General features: G+C 46.3%; 1 protein-coding gene across 1 annotated transcript in view; it reads right to left on the bottom strand.

The window, feature by feature from the left end:
* KCNJ12 (potassium inwardly rectifying channel subfamily J member 12) overlaps positions 1-23,597 on the bottom strand; it is a 49,904-nt gene extending 26,307 nt beyond the window's left edge. Inside the window, exon 1 of the mRNA XM_033962757.1 lies at positions 23,466-23,597. The gene's annotated coding sequence lies outside the window, so the exon portion shown is untranslated. The remainder of the gene's footprint in view (positions 1-23,465) is intronic.
* Positions 23,598-24,055: the final 458 nt, after the last annotated feature.

The raw sequence follows: 24,055 nt of genomic DNA, 5'->3' as shown, positions 1-24,055 counted from the left end.
CCTGGGACAGAAGGGTTTTTACAACCACATCCAACAGCCGTTTCAGGAAAGCCAGAGCATATTTTGCAACAGCTGGAAAAAGTGATCTGTTGTTTTCCGTAGAGAATGACACAGAGACAAATTTGTCCCCGTTCCCGCAGGAACTCAATTTCCCCATCCAGTCCCCACGAGTTTTGTCACTGTCCCTGCCCTATTCCTGTAAGCTTTTCAAGTATCTGAGGCTTGTGCAGATGAGGACGGAGCTGAGGCATTGGTGGAATGAGGCATTATGACATCACAATCTGAACTCTAGAATCTTGTTACGTATGATTTTAAAGTGTTTGAGGCTTGTGCAGATGAGGACGGAGCTTAGGCATTGGTGGAATGAGGCATTATGACATCACAATCTGAGCTCTAGAATGTTGCTACCTAGGATTTTAAAGTGTCTGAGGCTTGTTCAGATGAGGACGGAGCTTAGGCATTGGTGGAATGAGGCATTATGACATCACAATCTGAGCTCTAGAATGTTGCTACTTAGGATTTTAAAGTGTTTGAGGCTTGTGCAGATGAGGACGGAGCTTAGGCATTGGTGGAATGAGGCATTATGACATCACAATCTGAGCTCTAGAATGTTGCTACTTAGGATTTTAAAGTGTCTGAGGCTTGCGCAGATGAGGACGGAGCTTAGGCATTGGTCGAATGAGGCATTATGACATCACAATCTGAGCTCTAGAATGTTGCTACTTATGATTTTAAAGTGTTTGAGGCTTGTTCAGATGAGGACGGAGCTTAGGCATTGGTGGAATGAGGCTCTACACTCTCGAGGAACGTAGGGAGAGGGGAGACATGATCGAAACACTTAAGTACCTCACGGGACATGTCGAAGTGGAAGATGATATTTTCTTTCTCAAGGGACCCTCGGCCACAAGAAGGCACCTGCTCAAACTCAGGGGCGGAAAATTTCATGGCGACACCAGAAAGTATTTCTTCACAGAGAGAGTGGTTGATCATTGGAACAAGCTTCCAGTGCAGGTGATCGAGGCAGACAGCGTGCCAGACTTTAAGAATAAATGGGATACCCATGTGGGATCCCTACGAGGGTCAAGATAAGAAAATTGGGTCATTAGGGCATAGACAGGGGGTGGGTAAGCAGAGTGGGCAGACTTGATGGGCTGTAGCCCTTTTCTGCCGTCATCTTCTATGTTTCTATGTTTCACAATCTGAGCTCTAGAATCTTGCTACATATGATTTTAAAGTGTTTGAGGCTTGTGCAGATGAGGACGGAGCTGAGGCATTGGTGGAATGAGGCATTATGACATCACAATCTGAGCTCTAGAATGTTGCCACTTAGGATTTTAAAGGGTTCGCAGCTTGTGCAGATGAGGACGGAGCTTGCAGGGATGGGGTCAGGAAAAGATCTCTCCGGGATGGAAAAATGAGTTCCTGCGGGGACGGGGAAAAATTTGTCCCCATGTCATTCTCTAGTTTTCTTTTCGTGGGGATGGGTGGGGATGGAGAGGATCCTGGCAGGGACGGATGGGGACGGAGAGGATCTTGGTGGGGATGGATGAGGACGGAGAGGATCCTGGCGGGGACGGGTGGGGACGAAGAGGATCCTGGTGGGGATGGGTGAGGACGGAGAGGATCCTGACAGAGACGGGTGGGGAAGGAGAGGATCCTGGTGGGGACGGGTGGGGATGGAGAGGATCCTGGTGGGGACAGGTGGGGATAGAGAGGATCCTGGCGGGGACGGGTGGGGACGGAGAGGATCCTGACGGGGACGGGTGTGGACGGAGAGGATCCTGACGGGGACGGTTGGGGACGGAGAGGATCTTGGTGGGGATGGGTGGGGACGGAGAGGATCCTGGTAGGGACGGATGGGGACGGAGAGGATCCTGGCGGGGACGGGTGGGGACGAAGAGGATCCTGGTGGGGATGGGTGGGGACGGAGAGGATCCTGACAGAGACGGGTGGGGAAGGAGAGGATCCTGGTGGGGACGGGTGGGGATGGAGAGGATCCTGGTGGGGACAGGTGGGGATAGAGAGGATCCTGGCGGGGACGGGTGGGGACGGAGAGGATCCTGACGGGGACGGTTGGGGACGGAAAGGATCTTGGTGCGGATGGGTGGGGACGGAGAGGATCCTGGCAGGGACGGATGGGGACGGAGAGGATCTTGGTGGGGTTGGATGAGGACGGAGAGGATCCTGGCGGGGACGGGTGGGGACGGAGAGGATCCTGGTGGGGACGGGTGGGGACGGAGAGGATCCTGACAGAGACGGGTGGGGAAGGAGAGGATCCTGGTGGGGACGGGTGGGGACGGAGAGGATCCTGGCGGGGACGGAGAGGATCTTGGCGGGGACGGGTGGGGATTGGTGGGATTTCTGTCCCCGCGCAACTCTCTAGTCTCGATTATTGTTTTCAGAGAAATAGTTTATGAGTCACTGTTTTCAGTCGAGTGGATGGGTACAATTTAAATGAACAAATTTTTAAAATAAGAATAATTTATTTAAAAAAAATAATAGAATATTTGGAAAAACAAGAAACTAAAAAACTAAAAATTGAACTATATTAAGGATTTATGAGAATTAAATTGATATTGCTTTACAAAACAGGTTTTTGGCCAAGGACTGGAGCAAGGAGCATTTAAAACTACTTTGAACAATCTAGTCTATGAAATCATGACTACGCTTAGGCTCCATTTCCGAGGCCTTTTCCTGTGCATTATAACTGTAATTAAATATCTTTTGAGATATATCTGTACCTTTCCCAGATGAGTGGTATTTAGATATTGAGTTGTGATTTTGAATATATATACACCGCTTGGGTTGATATTTTGAGGTTCCAGAAAAGGAAGGACACATTTTATTTCCACTGAAAGCAATGGAAGTAAGGAGGATAGAGACCCTACCCTAGTCCATAAAATACAGCTTATTCAAAGCACAGATGTAAGACTAATATTCAACCTGAAAAAATACAGCTCGGTCTCCGATTACCTCAAAGAAACTGCACTGGCTACCCATCCCTTCTCGAATAAAATTCAAAACATCATGCATCATACATCATATACTCTACAGAAATTCAACGCTTCTCAATTGCATGGGGCCACCTCCCACAGAACCCTTAACATGATGCAACTAAATCTCCCCACTAGAAAAAATCTCAAATACAGTTGTATATTCCACTCCATGCTTACCTTCCTGGGATGACCACACAGAATCAATCAAAACCAGAACCTAGCTACACCTTATTCCGGAAGAAACTGAAGACCCTTCTCTTTGATACCTGATCTCTACATGAATAACCCAGTATTCCCTTTCTAGCAAGACAATTCCTCTCCCATAGTTTTATCTCAATTTCTTCCTCCAATCTCCTCGATCCTGCCCTTATATCTTCCTCTAATTCTCTGTAAGTCACCTTGAGCCTGCACAGATAATGTGCAACACACAAATAGCAGATTAGATGTCTCAATCCATCCTTCTTTTTCTGGAGCCATATGGTATCCCTACTCAGCACCCAAGAACATAAGAATAGCCTTATTGGGTCAGACCAATAGTCCAGTAGCCCGTTCTCACAGTGGCCAATCCAGGTCCCTAGTACCTGGCCAAACCCAAGGAGTAGCAACATTCCAGCATCTCAAATAATAGCAAGATTCCGGAACCCCAAAGAGAGCAACATTCCAGAGCTGAGATTGTGATGTCATAATGCCTCTTTCCACCAATGCCTAAGAGCCAACTTCATCAGTGATGTCACAATGGCTTAATTGTTCTATACTTGGCTCACGTAAGAACATAATAGCAACCATACTGGGTCAGACCAATAGTCCATCAAGCCCAGTAGCCCGTTCTCATGGTGGCCAATCCAGGTCCCTAGAACCTGGCCAAATCCCAAAGAGCAGCAACATTCCATCATCTCAAAGAATAGCAAGATTCCGGAACCCCAAAGAGAGCAACATTCCAGAGCTGAGATTGTGATGTCATAATGCCTCTTTCCACCAATGCCTAAGAGCCAACTTCATCAGTGATGTCACAATGGCTTAATTGTTCTATACTTGGCTCACGTAAGAACATAATAGCAACCATACTGGGTCAGACCAATAGTCCATCAAGCCCAGTAGCCCGTTCTCATGGTGGCCAATCCAGGTCCCTAGAACCTGGCCAAATCCCAAAGAGCAGCAACATTCCAGCATCTCAAAGAATAGCAAGATTCCGGAACCCCATTGAGAGCAACATTCCAGAGCTGAGATTGTGATGTCATAATGCTTCTTTCCACCAATGCCTAAGAGCCAACTTCATCAGTGATGTCACAATGGCTTAATTGTTCTATACTTAGCTCATGTAAGAACATAATAGCAACCATACTGGGTCAGACCAATAGTCCATCAAGCACAGTAGCCCGTTCTCATGGTGGCCAATCCAGGTCCCTAGTACCTGGCCAAATCCCAAAGAGCAGCAACATTCCAGCATCTCAAAGAATAGCAAGATTCCGGAACCACAATGAGAGCAACATTCCAGATCTGAGATTGTGATGTCATAATGCCTCATTCCACAGAGCCTCAGAGCCAACCTCATCGGTGATGTTGCAATGATCGACACACTGCTTGGTTGTGGTCTCAAGTCTTCAACCCTGAAGCCCTGTAGCCTTCGGACACCTGCCCGTTCTGCCTCATCTGATATTCAAGACATAATGCAAAGCCTCAGACCACATGGATTGATGGGGGTTTTATTTTTGTTCCTTCTTATTTGGAACAGCAGCGCGTTGGACCGGTTAATTCACTGAGCACTTAGAACAAAATTATTCATCTTTCCATTTCTTATTCCTCAGACAGATTTTTGAAAATTCTTCCTACTCAGTGACCTCACCAGCTCTTTTTGGCAGACCGAGGTGCTTCTAAACATGTTTTTAGCTTCTAGCACAGATTGGTGTTTTCACTCAGTGCTTCCTCACAAGCCTACCTGAAGCCAAAGTAGTTTTTAAATGGATTTTTAAGGCAACAGGAAGCAATTCGTATCATGCAGGGACTGGAGGGAGAGTGGTGAATAAAACATCGTTGGATAAAAGAATTTGAGGCCTAGCAAACAGATCGATAAAGAGAAGAATGGCAGAAAGAAATCCTGTAATTCCACTGTCTAAAGGAGGGAGGAGTCTTGCATGCTATGGGAGTTATATACAGCTGAAGGTGTATGTAAACAAGACTAGGTGATTGCCTAGGGGAGGAGCAAAAAAGAAGCTGAAGTCAAAGCAAAGCAATGGTCCCAACAGCCTCGCAAACTCAAAAGAACCATCTACGCATATAACCTGAAAAAAAAAGGTTAATATTTAAAAGTATGGTGCTTAATTATGAATTTTTAGATAGCTTGGTAGTTCAGGCCTTGTAGTACTCTGTCTTGGGTACTTGTTGTCCACCCACGTGGATCTTGAGAAAGGCTGTGAGTTTCTGGAGGGACTTGGGGTGAGTCCTCTTTTGTGGGTTTTTTTTTTTGTTTTGTTTTGTTTTTGGTAAATATTTATTTATTTTTGTGGGTGGTGACTCGGGGCTTGGCTGGAGGCTGGTGTGTAGCTTGTTCCTCCGTTGCTTGGGTGCATGGCATGCCATTGAACCGCACCATGTTGTTGTGCGTGGCTCCCTCTAAAGGGGGACATAGTGGGGAATGTAGCCCGCTGAGAGAGGAGTGGGTCAGCAGGAGGATTAACTGTGGCTGCTGGTCCCACCCCTGGTGGTTCGCAGGTTCATGTGCTGCTCCACTTGACTGGTTGGGTGGCTCCATGTACCCCACCGCCCTTCTCTGTCCTTCTTGAGAGGGGGGGAGAGCCTGCAGAGAAGGGGCAGGATGCACCCCTTCAACTGTGCCAGTGCTCCTGGCTGCGTTTCCCACTGTGCCTGGAGGCAGAGAAAGAGGAGTGATAATGCCTCTTGAGTGGGCTTCTCCTGCTGTACTGCCTATTGTATATTAAACTGTACAGCGCTGCATATGCCTTTCAGTGCTATAGAAATCATGAATAGTACAGAGTCCCTCATGCTAGCTGGAAAAACACTCTGCCTAGGTTTTATGAAGAGCAAACAGCTTTTTAGACTGAGGAGTTTCAAACCCCCACCTTTGGAGAGGCATGGTCTGACATGCATCTCTGAAGATATCAGCACCCTGCTGAGAAAGGTAGACTCCTCGTTCCCAACATGAGAGGGGGAGGGGGGCAGGGTGGGAAAGGTGTGAATTGTAGACTCTGCAGGACCCGAGTTGGGGTTTTTTTGTTTTTTTTTCAGCATGTCCTTTATAAGCTGAACTCTGGGGCAGCATGTCTCCTACTGGGGGGAGAGGTCTGCAGGTCCCCTCCAAGGGAAAGAAGCATGGGAGATTATTTCTCCTTAAATTCAGATTGGGAGGAGGGTGGGGCAGAGCCCTTGGGGCTGCAACAGATTATCAGAGGTTTTCCCAAAAACAAGCAGATAGGACTTACCTTTGAACCCCAATCGGCTCCCTGCAGAGGCTGGCTGTAAGAGGCAGCATGCCGTCTGGAGGGTGAAAGCCCCGATCTGTTGCTTGCAGAGGCTGTGGATTTACGCAGCAGCATGCAAGACTCCTATCGGCTGCCCTGCAGAGGATGGCTGTAGGTGGCAACATGCAGGGATTCCTGGAGAGATCTCTCGGTCTGGCGAGACTCCTATCGGCTGCCCTGCAGAGGCTGGTTCTAAGCGGCAACATGCAGGGACTCCGGGAGATATTTCTCTACTGGGCCAAGTGCAGGCGGGGGGATTAGCTGAGCCAGGGCATCCTGGAGGCTCCTTGCCACTGTAGCTTGTGGATCCCCCGCTGCTGCATTCTGATGAGGATGGCTGCTGGAGGAAGATTCTCGGGCCTCACTTCTCTTCATGCCTGGCTATAAGCAGCAACATGCAGGAACTTCTGGAGAGATCTCTCGGTCTGGTGAGACTCCTTTCGGCTTCCTGCAGGGGCTGGCGGCTAGCAACAGCATGCAGGACCTCCGGGAGAGATTTCTCGACCGGGCAAGTTGCAGTCGGGGGGAGTTGACTGAGCCAGGATGTCCTGGAGGCTCCTCACCGGATTCGTCTGTGGATCCCCCGCTGCTACGCTCCGATGAGGATGGCTGCTGGAGGAAGATTCTCGGGCCTCACTTCTCTTCATGAAGTCTTCAGTGCCCTCTTCCTTAGCTTGCGTGCACGTGGTGACATGTGCGCACAATGCAAGCCACACGGAAACCTCGAGCGCCGGATCCAAACAGTGGGCGCACAATTCATGAGGATCCAGTGTGTTCATCCTCCTCCTGCATCCCAGTTGTTTCTTTAGATGATTCAGGCATCTTCAAGTTGATGAGTAGAAAAGTTGTAATGGAGAGCTGTAGAAAAATCCGACCGATGGGAACGGGCGGAAACTAAAGACTGGGGATTAGGGGGAAGCAGGGGGAAATGGGTAGGGCTCGGGCATGTCCAGTGGGGCCCGGGCACTGCACGTGCTCAGAGAAAAAAAAAAAATCTCTTTGAGCTATTGGAGAGCTTATCTGCAAATTGGGAGGTGTTGGGACAACACCCATGTGTGGCTGACTCATCCTGCTTGTCCTAGGAGAAAATGCTTTTCTGACATAATGATTACACTGTAGGGAAAAAAGAACTTGCTGCAGAGAGCTTCCTGCATTTAAAATAGGACAGAGATAACAGCAGGCTGAGGCAGCTGTAGGCTGCGGGAGGATGGGTGAAGAATTGCAGCATTCATACTGGCAATATAGCAGCCTTTGCAGATGGGCAGAGTGTCTGTCTCTCATTGGAAAAACCTGTTAAGCTCTATACCATAATACAGAGCGAAAGAAGATCGACCAAGATGGTAAAGGGGCTGGAACTCCTCTCGTATGAGGAAAGACTAAAACGGTTAGGGCTCTTCAGCTTGGAAAAGAGACGGCTGAGGGGAGATAGGATTGAAGTCTACAAAATCCTGGGAGCAGTAGAACAGGTACAAGTGGATCGAATTTTCACTCCGCCAAAAATGACAAAGACTAGGGGACACTTGATGAAGTTACAGGGAAATACTTTTAAAACCAATTGGAGGAAATTTTTTTTCCACTCGGAGAATAGTTAAGCTCTGGACCGCGTTGCCAGAGGTTGTGGTAAGAGCGGATAGCGTAGCTGTTTTAAGAAAGGTTTGGTCAAGTTCCTGGAGGAAAAGTCCATAGTCTGTTATTGAGAAAGACATGGGGGAAGCCACTGCTTGCCCTGTATTGGTAGCATGGAATATTGCTACTCCTTGGGTTTTGGCCAGATACTAGTGACCTGGATTGAGAACGGGCTGCTGGGCTTGATGGACCATGGGTCTGACACAGTAAGGCTATTCTTATGTTCTTAGACAGGGGTGCCCAATATGTCGATCGCGATCGACCGGTAGCTCAGGAAGGCAACGTGAGTCTATCGCGGAGTCCATCCCTGGCTCCGTGATAGACTTGTGTTGCCGTCCTGATCTACCAGGCCGATCAGCCTTCCTCTCCAGTGTTCTCCCTAGGGCCTTTTAGCTGGGCGGTCCGCCCTGTTGTCATCTGCTGCTGCCGCCGCTGCCGAACATAAAAAAACCCAAAAAAACCCGGCTTGGAGATTTCAGCAGCAAACTTATGCTCCGGGGCTCTAAAGTGTGCGTGCTGGCTTCCCTTCTCTTCCCTCCGAAACCGGAAGTTATGTCCGGGGGGGGGAGGGGGGAGAAGGGAAGCCGGCACGCACATGTTGAGAGCCCTGAAGCAAGCGTTCGCTACGGGCTAAGGCGGGAGACAGGTTAGTGAAGCATTTGCTCTTCTTGCTGCCGGGTCCTGCCTACTTTCTGTTTCCGCGAAGGCAGGAGCCGGCAGCATTTCCCCCAGTAGGTCGATCGCGATCTTGGGCTGATCAGCCTTCCTCTCCCTGACAGCAGAATTGATGTCGGGGAGAGGAATGCTGGTCGGCCGAAGCAGGGAGAGCTTGGGGCGGCATCAGCTTTCGGGCCTGTTATTGGTGGCGGTTTGGGTCCTGGTCCCCGATGGCAGTGGCAGTGGCTTGGGGGAGGGCAGGGAGAAAGAAAGAAAAAGGGCAGGCAGGGAGACAGAAGGAAAGAAGAGAAACAGAAAAAAAAGAAAGGGAGGCAGAGAGAAAGAAAGGGCAGGGAGAGAGGAAGGAAAAGTTGGGGGAGGGAATGAGGTCTGGAGGAGAGGAAGCATACAGGCTAAAAGAAGGGAAGAAAGATTGGATGCACAGTCAGAAGAAGAAAGTGCAACCAGAGACTCATGAAATCACCAGACAAGGTAGGAAAAATTATTTTATTTTAAATGTAGTGATCAAAATGTGTCTGAATTTATATCTGCTGTCTATATTTTACACTAAGGTCCCCTTTTACTAAACCGCAATAGAGGTTTTGAGCGCAGGGAGCCTATGAGCGTCGAGAGCAGCGCTAGGCATTCAGCGCAGCTCCCTGCGTTAAAAACTGCTATCGTGGTTTAGTAAAAAGGGAGGGGGATATATTTGTTTATTTTTGTATGGTTGTTACTGAGGTGATAGTGCATAGAGTCATCTGCTTTGACCTCTTTGAAAAACCCTGGAATAGGAATGATAATTAACATTTTTTATGCGTACAGTGTGCTTTGTGTTTTTTTTTAAAATTTTATTGTTGATAGATCATTTTGACTTGGTCATTTTAAAAGTTGCTCGCAAGCCCAAAAAGTGTGGGCACCCCTGTTCTTAGATAATGTGAGAGGGTTTTTTTTTATAACCTTACATCATGCAAAAATGTTATCGCACTAAATGGTCTATGAGTTATGTTTTGCTGGATGCCTTGAAGTACATCAGCACTGTTAAACTGTAGATCTTTGCTGGTTTTAAGAAAGGTTTGGACAAATTCCTGGAGGAAAAGTCCATAGTCTGTTATTAAGACATGGAGGTAGCCTCTGCTTGCCCTGGATCGGTAGCATGGAATGTTGCTACTCTGAGGATTCCGGAATCTTGCTACTCTTTGAGGATTCTGCATGGAATGTTGCTCCTATCTGGGGTTCCAGAATCTTGCAATCTTTGAGATTCTGGAATATTGCTACTCTTTGGATTTCGGCCAGGTGCTAGGGACCTGGATTGGCCACCGTGAGAACGGGCTGCTGGGCTTGATGGACCATGGGTCTGACCCAGTAAGCCTATTCTTATGTTCTTATCTTTGGATTCCGGAGTTTTCTTTGGGGTCAGAGCCAGTTGTTGGCTAATCAGTGGCCTGCGCAAACAACTGAAACCTTCTCAATCCCTTTGGGCAATGGCAGCTCCAATACAGCATTCCCTCTTTCAATATTGACAACTTCACCAGCACAGCATCCCCCTCCCCCTGTCCAGCGTCTCTTTTCACTTTCTCCCCACCCCTTGACTCTCTCTCTCTCTCTCTCTCTTTTTCATAGGTCACTTGATGCCAATATAATATTGTCCCCTTTTGCATGTTGCTCTGTGTTTTACCACATTCTCTGGCAATGAATTCCAGAGTATAACTATATCTTGAGTGAAGCCATATTTTCTCCAGTTTGTTAGAAATGTTTGTTCTACTTAGTAAGTTCGCTGCATGTCCCCCTGGTCCTTGTTACTTGTGGAAAGAGTAACAAGCAATTCCATCCTCTTTAGAAGTCCAGGAGTTTGGTAATTCAATTGTATACAATTGTGCAGGTCGGCTTGTGGAGGACAGAGGAAGGGAGAGAACAGCTGGTAGGATAGAATTCAACACTTTCGCCTGCAGTACCTTGGACACCGCTCTCTACGTAGACGGCACACTGTCCGCATTCCCAGTAATAGCCTTAAATCCATATCTAGGGTCAGTAGCACCATATCCAATGGCGAAATGTTAATCTTTTTTTTTAATAAAAGGTGAACTTAAAAATAGGGCTGAAGAGCAAGAAGCAGCAGTGCTGTCAGCAGTCTCTGGGACGATTATCTGCCCTCATGTCTACAAGAATAGCTGGGTCCAGTCCTGGTTTTAACCCCACTGTCTCCGTGGTGATGGAGCTGGATCTTCTTCAAGGAATACCACCAGGACTCCATTTGTGCAAAGAGATAAAACATACCACTGGCTCCATTTTGCCCCATCTGATAAGTAGCGTTTCAGCTCCTACTATGCCTTTAAAAACACAGCAATGGGTTTAAGCCTTTTGAAAAACGGTGATTGTAAAAATAAGGAATTTATCTCTTATTTGTCTTAGATCATCCTTCAATTAATAAGCGCAGGAAAATTACATAAGGCCAGAAAGCGGTTTGAATGATTTTGATATAGTTCCAATTTTTTAATACATTTTCCCCCCTCCCCCCCAGAGGGCAACTTTTGACCCAAACACGTGCAGCTTCTCACCCCGGTCTTCAGGGACGACAGAGCTAGTCCGATTCTCAGGTTGTCTGCAATGAATATACTAGACATGGACCCTACTGGTTTGCACTGCCTTCACCGGGCTCAGATGAATCTAACATAGTAACATAGTAGATGACGGCAAATAAAGACCCGGATGGTCCATCCAGTCTGCCCAACCTGATTCAATTTTAATTTTTTTTTTTTTTTTTAATTTTTTCTTCTTAGCTATTTCTGGGCAAGAATCCAAAGCTTTTCCTGGTACTGTGCTTGGGTTCCAACTGCCGAAATCTCTGTTAAGACTTACTCCAGCCCATCTACACCCTCCCAGCCATTGAAGCCCTCCCCTGCCCATCCTTCACCAAACGGCCATACACCGATACAGACCGTGCAAGTCTGCCCAGTAAGTTCAATATTTAATCTTATTTTCTGATTCTAAATCTTCTGTGTTCATCCCACGCTTCTTTGAACTCAGTCACAGTTTTACTCTCCACCACCTCTCTCGGGAGCGCATTCCAGGCATCCACCACCCTCTCCGTAAAGTAGAATTTCCTAACATTGCCCCTGAATCTACCACCCCTCAACCTCAAATTATGTCCTCTGGTTTTACCATTTTCCTTTCTCTGGAAAAGATTTTGTTCTACGTTAATACCCTTTAAGTATTTGAACGTCTGAATCATATCTCCCCTGTCTCTCCTTTCCTCTAGGGTAGACATATTCAGGGCTTCCATATCTCATGCCTATTCGCTGTGGACAGCCTGAAAGCCTGATCTCTCCGAAGCAGGTCCTGCAAATGACCTTCCTAAGGTCCCCGTCCTCTGTCTCTTCACGCTCATTTCTGTTCGCGCAAACCCAAGCTCCAGCTCTTTCCTCAGCGCTGCTTCACATCTGGGATGACTCTGCTATTTGCTGTTTCTGACACCAGTCTATATAATTAACGACAGAAAAAGCAACAGATCATTACACAGCAGCCTCGCCTGCGACTTCCGTGAGGAGAGGGTGGCGAGACCACAGCAAGTGCGTGAAGCACATATCTCTCTCTTCATCAAGATTTACACACTTGTAGTGAGATGCTGCTTTTGGTTAAGCTCCTTGGCTTTTGCTGTCCGAGATTTCCCTACAATTCTTCCCTTTCTAGCTCCTCAAACCTAACACTTGCTAATTATGTCTTGTACTAAGTGAATATGTAATTGCATGTCAGATAACACTCAGCATACCTCATGCCACACTCACAGTCAAATATTACAACAAAAACTTCAGGTTGTGGGCAACAATTCCTGGGAGAATCTGAGCTAGAGTTACCACATGGCTCCAAAAAAAGGACGGATTGTCTTGTCCCTAAGTTTTCTATTTTTTCTTTCATTTGCATCTTTGCTTTCCTGACTACTTTACCAGCTTCTCTTCTCCAGGATGTCCAGTGCAGTACTTGGAGAGACCCCCCAGGATAGAGATTTGGGGGTACTGGTTGACAAGTCACTGAAGCTGTCCGCGTAACGTGCGGTGGCGGTGAAAAGGGCGAATAGAATGCTAGGAATGATTAAGAAGGGGATCACGAACAGATCGGAGAAGGTCATCATGCCGCTGGACTGGGCCATGGTACGCCCTCACCTGGAATACTGCATCCAACACTGGTCACCGTACATGAAGAAGGACACGGTACTACTCGAAAGGGTCCAGAGAAAAGCGACTAAGATGGTTAAGGGGCTGGAGGAGTTGCTGTACAGTGAGAGGTTAGAGAAACTGGGCCTCTTCTCCCTTGGAAAGAGGAGACTGAGAGGGGACATGGTCGAAACATTCAAGATCATGAAGGGAATAGACGTAGTAGATAAAGACAGATTGTTCACCCTCTCCAAGGTAGGGAGAACGAGAGGGCACTCTCTAAAGTTAAAAGGGGATCGATTCCGTACTTCTTCACCCACAGAGTGGTGGAGAGCTGGAACGCTCTTCCGAAGTCTGTTGTAGGGGAAAACACCCTCCAGGGATTCAAATAGGGGAAAACACCCTCCAGGGATTCAAGACAAAGTTGGATAAGTTCCTGCTGAACCAGAATGTACGCAGGTGAGGCCGGACTCATTTAGAGCACTGGTCTTTGACCTGGGGGACACCGTGTGACTGCTGGACACGATGGACCACAGGTCTGACCCAGCAGCGGCAATTCTTATGTTCTCTTAGCTTTTCCAGATACAGACTGTTGCACCAAACGTATTCATATCTCTTTTTCTCACCAATTGTATATGTGCTTCTGCCCAATATAGAAGATGTTTCCGCTGGATGGGCCACTCTGACTTTTCTCTACCATCATTTACTTTGGGGGTAATATTCCGTCTGCAGCAATAAGTGGCTTCAATGCAGGGGCACTCACTGTTCCCAGCATTAAATATCCAGGTATGTGCGCTGACCCGGAGGTTAACCGGGCACTGGCCAAAATTCAGACCAGTGCTCAGTTAACCCGATGCATAACTTAGGGCAGCCATTCACAAGCACCATCAGGATCTAATCTAATGCTTGGCTTTATATCCCGAGACATCAGTCCAAGAAAGCTCGACTCGGTTTACACTAATTAACTTAACAAATAAAAACCATAAAGAATAAGACTAAGTTTGGGAAGATTAGTTTTCAAGGTGTTTAGCAAATAAAATGGTTTTTTAAAGATTTATGAAAACGTTGAAATGAACCGGAACTCCTTAAAAGAAGTGGAAGATCATTCCAAAGTTGAGGAAGCTTAAAAATCTTGACTCCTTTTACCCGGTATGTTCGGCCATGAAAATGGCTTGGAGGTGGTTCTGCTCATTACTGAAGACCTGTCGCAATATCTCACCCCTGCTCCCCATTTGTGGTAACCCTGATTTTGAACCAGGGCATCTCAAAGTTGTGAGTTCAAACCCCACGCTGCTCCCTGTGACCCTGGGCAAGTCACTTAATCCTCCACTGCTCCCGGTACATTAGACAGATTGTAAACCCACCAGGACAGACAGGGAAAATGCTTGAAGTTGTGTGGCTGTAAAACTCCAAAAAGGCAGTCTACAAGGCCCAATCTCTTTCCATGATGTCATAATGCCTGGCAGAAACCCAAAGAGTAGCAACATTCCAGAGCTCATATTGTGATGTCATAATGCCTCACTCTACCAATAAGAGCCAACCTCATCAGTGATGTCACAATGGCTTCATTATTCTATACTTAGCTCACTTCTGTTATTGTATTGGAAGAGAGTGTGGTGTAGTGGTTAGAGCTACAGCCTCAGCATCCTGAGGTTGTGGGTTCAAACCCTGCACTTCTCCCTGTGATCCTGGATAAGTCACTTAATCCCCCCATTACCTCAGGTACATGAGATAAATTGTGAGTCCACCAGGACAGATAGGAAACAAATGCTTGAATACCTGATTGTAAACCACTTAGATAGGCAATATGTAAATACCTAGAGTAAAATACTGAGTGGAATGGAAAGGGCAGATGTGAATTACTTGTTTACTGTTTCCAAAAATACTAGGACTAGGAGGAATGCAATGAAGCTACTAAGTAGTAGATTTAAAACCAGAGAAAATATCTCTTTACTCAACGTTTAATTACACTCTGGAATTTGTTGCTGGAGAATATGGTGAAATCAGTTAGCATAGCAGGGTTTAAAAAAGGTTTGGATTATTTCCTAAAAGAGAAGTCTAGACCATTATTGAGATGGCTTGCGTAAATCCACTGTTTAGTCCTAGGATAAGCAGCATAAAATCTGTTTTAGTCTTTCAGGATCTTGCCAGATACCTGTGACCTGGGTTAGTCACTGTTGGAAACAGGATACTGGACTTGATGGACCTTTGGTCTGTCCCAGTATGGTAATTCTTATGTCCTTATCATCTTTGAAAGCTAAGTGCATTCATTAACACACATTTGTTTCATTGGCATGCCTTAAACACTTTGCATGCAAAATTGAATTTGTACATTCATAAATCAAATAGAATTTCAAAATATTATTAAAACCAATGTGTCAAATTTTCAAAAATTGTGTTAAAAGGCCAAAGGAACTGACACTGTGTAGCCTGTGCACACACCTAGAATCCTTCCAGACTAGATTGCAGTGCCTCTTCTGACCCACAGAGGGAGTAGTCTGCACAGAGTTAAATAGGGGAGGGTCATTTGGGGTGGGCAGACTAGATGGGCCGCGGCCCTTATCTGCCGTCTTTTTCTATGTTTCTATGCTAGTCTCAATGTTGTCTCTATGGTGGGCCCAAACTTTGTTCCTATGCCATTCATTTCCCACTCACCCAACTCCTGTTTCATTGTCTTGCTAAATTATTTAAGATAGATCCAATAAAGAGTATTGAAATGTTCTCGTAAGAACCAATAAAATAATGGAAGCCTTGTGGGGGTTTTTTTTTTTGTCTTTTTAACACAGATGAGGGTTAGAAAAGGAGCATCTGTCTCCTCTGGTGAGAGCTTTTCAAAAATTTCTCCTTTTGGGGGATGCTGCAACATAATGAGGTTGGGTTGGGAGGGAGGAGGATTCAGGACAGGGATTTTTAGGGATATGAGAAGCCACAAAAATTGCTTTGTTAAAATGTGATTGCCTTAATGTCTCAAGTACATAAGAACATAAGAATTGCTGGGTCAGACCAGTGGTCCATCGTGCCCAGCAGTCCGCCCACACGGCAACCCTCTGGTCAAAGACCAGCGCCCTAACTGAGACTAGTCCTACCTGCGTACGTTCTGGTTCAGCAGGAACTTGTCTCACTTTGTCTTGAATCCCTAGACCTAGAGGGTGTTTTCCCCTATAACAGCCTCCGGAAGAGCGTTCCAGCTTTCTACCACTCTCTGGGTGAAGAAAAACTTCCTTACATTTGTACTAGAGGTCTGCACGGGAACAGGAATCCCCCCTAACCCACGAGACTCCCACGGGGACCCCCCTCTGGCCCACGGGACTCCCATCGGGGATGGAAAGCTTTGGAAGCAGGGTTCGTCCATATAATATAATGCACATGTCAGCCTTAGTAAAAGAGGAGGTTAATAAGTTAATTATCTAAACAGAAATAAAAAAAGGGTTCCACCAAAGAGATTCCACAAGGAAAACAGCAGCGCAAACACAAAAGAAACTGTGGAATTGATGATCTGGTCAGAAGTAATTGCTGCTTTTTATGGGGATGGAGGTAATTCCTTGCGGGGATGGGTGGGGACAGAGAGGATCCTGGCGGAGACGGAGAGGATCCTGGCGGAGACGGATGGGGATGGGTGGGATTTCTGTCCCCGCGCAACTGTCTAGTTTGTACGGAATCTATCCCCTTTCAACTTTAGAGAGTGCCCTCTCGTTCTCCCTACCTTGGAGAGGGTGAACAACCTGTCTTTATCTACTAAGTCTATTCCCTTCAGTACCTTGAATGTTTCGATCATGTCACCTCTCAAGTACATTGTTTAAGCTTCCAATAAAAATGATTTAACAGCTAGATGAGAATGTTCATCATTATCACAGCAGCAGATTCATATCCCCTCTTTTACAAAACTGCAGAAGTGGTTTTTAGCGCAGGCCGGCGTGCTGAATGCTCTACGCTGCTCCAGCTGAACTCTATGAGTGTCTGGAGCAGCGCAGCGCATTCAGCATGCTGGCCTGCGCAAAAAACTGCTTCCGCAATTTTGTAAGAGACTGAACAGGGACTACGGCTCTGGAAAGCTAGCCACAGATTTCTCCAGAATTCTACTGTTCAACGGCTCCCCCTTCTGCATCTATTCCTTTCTCTCCTCTCTTCTACCTTCCAAAGTAATTAGATCAATGCTGTCTTGTTAAAATGTTTATTTTATTTTTATTTTTCCTCTAACTCTACTTTTCACTTCTCTATTACCCTCCAGGTACTTTAGTTAGATTGTGAGCCTTCGGGACAGTAAGGGAATTTTTCAAGTACCTTTCTTATTTCTAATCTTAATGTATATTTTCTGTAAACCGCTTAGAACCTAACGGATGTAGCGGTATATAAGAAATAAATTACATTACATTACATTACATTACAGATACGTTAGGTTTAGCCATCCTACAACTTGCTTGTTTGGGCCTTTATTTCTAGGTGTTAAGTGGGGAGAGGCAGTGTTGATTTGGGCATTTCTGGCGGTAGATGACCAGAGTCTCCAATTTCTGGCCAAACTGGATGGACCAGTTGGTCTTTAGTCCCCATAAGATGATGACAGATAAAGTGGTAATAACTTTCCCTGTATTAAAAGTAGCTTATTGTTACATGTACGAGGTAAACGTAGAAACATAGAAATAGACGGCAGATAAGGGCCACGGCCCATCCAGTCTGCCCACCCCAATGACCCTCCCCTACCTTTCTCTGTGAATAGATCCCACGTGTCGATCCCATTTGGCCTTAAAATCAGGCACGCTGCTGGCCTCAATAACTTGAAGTGGAAGACTATTCCAGCGATCAACCACCCTTTCAGTGAAAAAGAATTTCCTGGTGTCCCCGTGCAGTTTTCCGCCCCTGATTTTCCACGGATGACGGCAGATAAAGACCTGAACGGTCCATCCAGTCTGCCCATTAGTTATACCCATTACAAATACATGATTAAATTAACTTGTCTCTTCTTTGCTATTTCTGGGTCATAGGCTGTAAAGTCCACCTGGTATCGTTTTAGGTTCCAACTGCTGAAGTTGCCATCTAATCAAGCCATTGTGACATCACTGCTGAGGTTGGCTCTTAGGCATTGCTGGAATGAGGCATTATGACATCACAATCTCAGCTCTGGAATGTTGCTACTCTTTGGGTTTCTTCCAGGTAACATAGTAAATAGAAACATAGAAATAGACGGCAGATAAGGGCCAGGGCCCATCTAGTCTGCCCACCCCAATGACCCTCCCCTACCTTTCTCTGTGAATAGATCCCACGTGTCGATCCCATTTGGCCTTAAAATCAGGCACGCTGCTGGCCCCAATAACCTGAGGTGGAAGACTATTCCAGCGATCAACCACCCTTTCAGTGAAAAAGAATTTCCTGGTGTCCCCGTGCAGTTTCCCGCCCCTGATTTTCCACGGATGCCCCCAACCAACCAACTTCCTAAATCCTGAGTGTTATTTTGCCATTGGAGCTGAAAAAAAGTGTTTTCTTATTTCGTTAAGTGCCAATTTGCAGAAACAAAATTCTCTGTTTTGACCTTGTTTCAGGTCATTGATTGAACCGTATCCAGGTCATTCTCTTCTTGGTTGGACTAAGACATTTTCATCACCCCCTGGTAGTGTAAAGAGTTTCAGTCTCTGGTAACCAGAACTGAGATTGTGATGTCATAATGCCTTGTTCCACCAATAAGAGTCAACCTCATCAGTGATGTCATAATGGCTTGATTGTCCTGTACTTGGCTCAGTTTTATGACATACAAGGGGATGCCGAAAAGCTCTCAGCCCAACCAACCATCTTCCTAAATCCTGAGTGTTATTTTGCCATTGGAGCTGAAAAGAGTGTTATCTTATTTCATTAAGTGCCAACGTGCAGAAACGAGGTTCTGTGTTTTGACCTTTTTTCAGATCACTGATTGAACCCCGTTCATTCTCTTCTTGGTTGGGCTGAGAACTTTTCAGCAGCCCTGCATCCATGCATGCAGCGCTCCCAAGAACGACTATCCTGCACCCGATTGTAACACGTCTTGAGATCCCATATGGAAACGTGAGTAAAACCAAACCTCCCCCTTGTCAGCCACTGCTGTACTTCTGTTCAGCTTCAGAAGCTGAATATTATATTTTCGGAAGGATCGTTTGACATATGGCAAAGCGTCTGCTGTATAAGAAAGCTTCTTAGGTCAACCAGTCCAAAGAAATGCTTCGGAAGAAGACCAAGAAGTACATGAGTGAAAAAGGCCAATGAAACAAACTTACTAAGAAGTTGAAGACAATTGTACTAGCCATGCGAAATTTCTCTACAGTCTCTCCTTTGACTAAACTTCCAAAGAAAGAATCGGTGAAAATATAGTTTTGTTTGCTGCCTTGAAGAAGTAACTACAAATATTTAACCCTTTCAGGACCAAGGGACCTATTTGTCCCATAACTTTAAAATCCTATACATTTTGATTGGGATAGTCTACAGTTCTAAATTTGATATGTACGGATTCCATATGATACTGCCTTTATGTAAACAAACTGGTTCCGACATTCATTCATTAGCGTCGTTGCCAGATTGACGAGAAGATTCACTTGCCACACTGTCCATAAGCCAGAAGTGTGATTTTTTAAAATAAAAATAATGATATTTCACAAAAAAAATCAATTTTTTGGCATCTGCAAGCCCTTTTTACCATAAAAATGTCGTCAAAACCACAAAAATTGGCCTACGATCCTTATGGTCCTGAAAGGATGACCATGCTTGTCCCACCTGTTTCTTCACCTAGGGTTATAGTTTTGGGTACGCTGTATTTTTTTCTTTTACAAGACATTTAAATAGATCCTGTGTTGTATCTCCATTATTTTATATCGGACTGCATCCATTACCTTGCAAGCGGAGGGAGGGAAAGCCTAAACTATATCTATGTGTCTGATACATTATCCCTTCTCTGGTGTGGACCCTGAGGGAAAAACCCCTCCGCTACCATCACTTTCCATTATCATCATATTTAGGAACATAAGAATAGCCATTCTGGGTCAGTAAGGGAATTTTTCAAGTACCTTTCTTATTTCTAATCTTAATGTATATTTTCTGTAAACCGCTTAGAACCTAACGGATGTAGCGGTATATAAGAAATAAATTACATTACATTACCAATGGTACATCAAGCCCAGTAGCCCGTTCTCATGGTGGCCAATCCAGGTCTCTAGTACCTGGCCAAAACCCAAGGAGTAGCAACAATCCAGAGGTCTCAAAGTCCCTCCTTGAGGGCCGCAATCCAGTCGGGTTTTCAGGATTTCCCCAATGAATATGCATGAGATCTATGTGCATGCACTGCTTTCAATGCATATTCATTGGGGAAATCCTGAAAACCCGACTGGATTGCGGCCCTCACGGAGGGACTTTGAGATCCCTGTCCATTCAGAATCCTAAAGAACAGCAAGATTCTGGAATCCCAAAGAGTAACAAAAGATTCCGGAGCCCCAAATAGGAGCAACATTCCATGCAGAGTCCCCAAAGAGTAGCAAGATTCCGGAATCCTCAGAGTAGCAACATTCCATGCTACCGATCCAGGGCAAGCAGTGGCTTCCCCTGTGTCTTTCTCAATAACAGACTATGGACTTTTCCTCCAGGAACTTGTCTAAAGCTTTCTAAACCTTTCACTTTATAACTTCCCAAAAGTCACACTAAATTTCAATATATGGCAAAGCCTAGACCTCAGAGCACAGGTCTACAATGTGAGGCCCCATAATACTCACACAGGTATATGAGGGGCAGTGGCGAAGCAAGAGTGAGTGGCACCCACACCCTGCCACGCATGTCCCTTTCCCTTTCCCCATACCTTTTTAACTTCTCTGGCGTGAACAGCATACCCAGGTCAGTGTCGGCTCGCCCTTTGACGCCTTTTCCTAAGCACGGGTCCCAGAAGTGACATCAGAGAGAGCGCCAATGCCAACGTGGGCAGCCGGGGAAGGCAAGGGGTGTGCAAGCGCGGCAAGGAGAGGGGTGGAGGGGGGACAGAGAGGAGAAGGGGTGCCATGCCCTTAGGAAGACTGCGCCCTAGGCAGACCCCTCCCCCTCCCCCACACTCCTCTTACTTCGCCACTGTGAGGAGGTATTGCAAAGTTCTCAGCCCGACCCACCAACTTCCTATATTATTTTGCCACTGGAACTGAAAAGAGCGTTCTCTTATCTCACTTAAGTGCCAATTTGCAGAAACGTAATTCTCTCTTTTGACATTGTTTCAGATCATTGATTGAACCATATCTACCTCATTCTCTTCTTGGTTGGGCTGGTAGTGTAAAGAGCTGATACTGTGATGTCATAATGTCTCATTCCACCAATAAGAGCCAACCTCGTCAGTGATTTAATTGTCCTGCACTTGGCTCACTTTTATTAAATATAACAGTGATTTCTTTTTTTTCTTTAGTTAAAGGGGGAAAGTTATTAACTTGGGCTACTGTTAAGACACATTATTGAACGGGACCTGTGATGAAATAGCGCAGCCAATGGTAAAATGCCCATTTTAATGACATCAACATGGGCTAACTTCCTCCACCCAATCAAGAAGAGAATGACTAAGGTTCAAAAACATAGAATTTCGTTTCTGCAAATTGACACTGAAGCAAAATAAGAAAACACTCTTTTCGGTCACGGTGACACAATAACGCTCAGAATATAGGAAGTTGGTGGGTCGGACTGATAACTTTTCAGCGGTGACGGGATAATCGCGTGCCAGACGCCAGCGCGCCGACAATTCGGCGGAAGACAGAAGCGCGTGGGGGAAAAAATAATTTTTAAAGAGCTCCGACTGGGGGTTTGGGGTGGCAACCCTCCCACTTTATTGGTTAGTGTTCATGCTGCCGTTGCGGTGGGGTGTTGGGGGTGAACCCCCCCCCCCATTATAGAGAAAACAGAACTTTTCCCGAAAAAAATCAGAAAAAGTTCCGTTTTCGCTATAATGGAGGTTTCCAACGCCCCGAACCCCCCTCCAACAGCAGCGCGAACACTAACCAATAAAGTGTGTGGGGGGGGGGTTGCCATCCCAAACCCCCCATCGGAGCTTTTTAAAAATTACTTTTCCCCCCGCGCGTTTCTGTCTTGCGCTCCACTGTCTATGAACCCTTTTCAGCACCCCCTATATCTCAGCACCTCATCTGGAGTTCTCAAAAGTAGACAGGTGTTACGGGCTCTTTCAGCCAATTTTGAACATCTGTCCTATAGGGGGGGCTGATGTGAGCCAGATAGGACACAACCCTGAAATATGGGACAGATTGGGAAGTCGGACTTTTATAGAGCGCAGTGAGGGCTCCTTTTACGAAGCTGCGTTAGCGGCTTTATCACACGTGGCTTTTTATCAAGAGGAGGCGGCAGCGGCTAGCGCAGCCGGCAGTTTAGCTTCGTAAAAGGAGCCCTAAATTGCAGGAGGTCCCAAGGTATCAGCCAATTCCACAGGACAAATATTCCAACATAAATTTCCCGACTAAACTTTTTGTTTGTTTTATTCAACAGGAAAAAAAAAAGGGGGGGGAGGGAGGGGGAGTTTTTTTTTTTTTTTTTCTTTTTACAGAAATATTTGTTCGCTTAAAGCAGAGCTGCTAATTGGAAGTATATAATTGGATCTGAGCATGAATAAAGATCCCCAGCGAGAAATATTTTTCTGCTCCAGAATTAATTAGTAAGGAGCCTCATGCGATCTGCGGAAAGAGGCTTTTAATTGCGCCATGCAATGGGACGGAAAAACGCGAGGCAACCCCAAAACCGGGCCGGCTCTTTCGAGAGGCACCTGTGGGATGAGATAACATTTCTGTTCATTTTAAATTCGCCAGAATTCTATTGTTTAATGGTTTCCCCTTATGCATTTACTCTTTGATCCTCTCTTCTATCTCCCAAAAAAAAAAAATTAATTCAATGCTGTCTTGTTAAAATGTTTATTTCTATTCCCTATCTTTATTTTAATTAATTTATTAATCCACAGGTACTTTAGTTAGATTGTGAGCCTTCGGGACAGAAAGGGAATTTTTTTAAGTGCCTTTATTATTTTCATATCTTTAATTTTAATGTATATTTTCTGTAAACCGCTTAGAACTTAACGGATGTAGCGGTATATAAGAAATAAATTACATTACATTACAAATTACATTACATTACATTACATAAGGACACGTTTCAGAGATTTCAGAGTCTCGGGGCTCCTTTTATCAAGCCGCGCTAGCGAGGTTATCGTGCCTGACTTTTCATCACGCGTTAACCCCTGCGCTGGCCAAAAACTACCGTCTGCTCAAGAGGAGGCCGTAGCGGCTAGCGCGCGCTATTTACGTACGTTAAACCACTCGCGTGGCTCGATAAAAGAAGCCCTCAGTCTTGATGCACAGACTGAAGAAGAAAGCCCCAGAATCTCCTATCCCTCCCGCTCCTTTTACCGCAGGTAACCTTTGCAGGTTCCGGGGTGGGGAAGGGGGGGGGCTAAAGATTTCACCCCAAGGAATGAAATACCCTCAGTCCATCTGATCTGAGCCACCCACGCCCTAAAGTGGCAGCCCGAGCCTTGGCTCCCTTTTCAGGGAAGTGGGTTAACGCTCGCAGTTAGCGCGCCTTACCTCTCACTGCGCGCAGTTCCGTTCTTCCTCTCGGTCAATCCCCGAGCGGTTCATTGGTGGGAAACCGCTGATCTTCCATCCTGTCCCACCAAGCACAAACTCCATTCCAGCGGCAAAGCGTCGATCCTTCCAGCCCCCCACCCCCACCCCACCCACCCCAAAAACCCCACTCCCTCCCCCCACCCACCCCCCGATTCTCCAATCTATCGCCACTTAATTCTTTCGAACAAGAACGGAAAGTCCTCTAACGCGAGTGAAGCCTCCAGCCTCTTTCATCTCCAGCCGGGGGGGGTCGCAGGGACCCCCTCCCCAGGGCAGGGTCATCCGATCGCCTCGAGCTCTAGGGCTGCTCTCGCCTCTCGGCGCTCCCTTCACTTTCTGAGCTGATCCCGTCTCTGCCGTGCCAATGCTTTTTTTGCCGGCTGTGACAGGGAATGCGAGAGACGCCCGCGGGAGGGGTTGGGGGGGGGGGTAAGAGAGAGCCTGAGAGTGGCTCTGACAACCCTCCACTCCCTCCTACCGCTGCAGCCCAGGAACAGCAGCTCAAAGCCGGCACTTCGGGGTTTGTTGCATCTTTTGGAGCTCATTTG

Source organism: Geotrypetes seraphini, chromosome 11, assembly GCF_902459505.1.
Source record: "Geotrypetes seraphini chromosome 11, aGeoSer1.1, whole genome shotgun sequence".
NCBI lineage: Eukaryota > Metazoa > Chordata > Amphibia > Gymnophiona > Dermophiidae > Geotrypetes > Geotrypetes seraphini.
The sequence above is the reverse complement of the archived record's forward strand: the minus strand, read 5'-3'. Positions and strand labels throughout refer to the sequence as shown.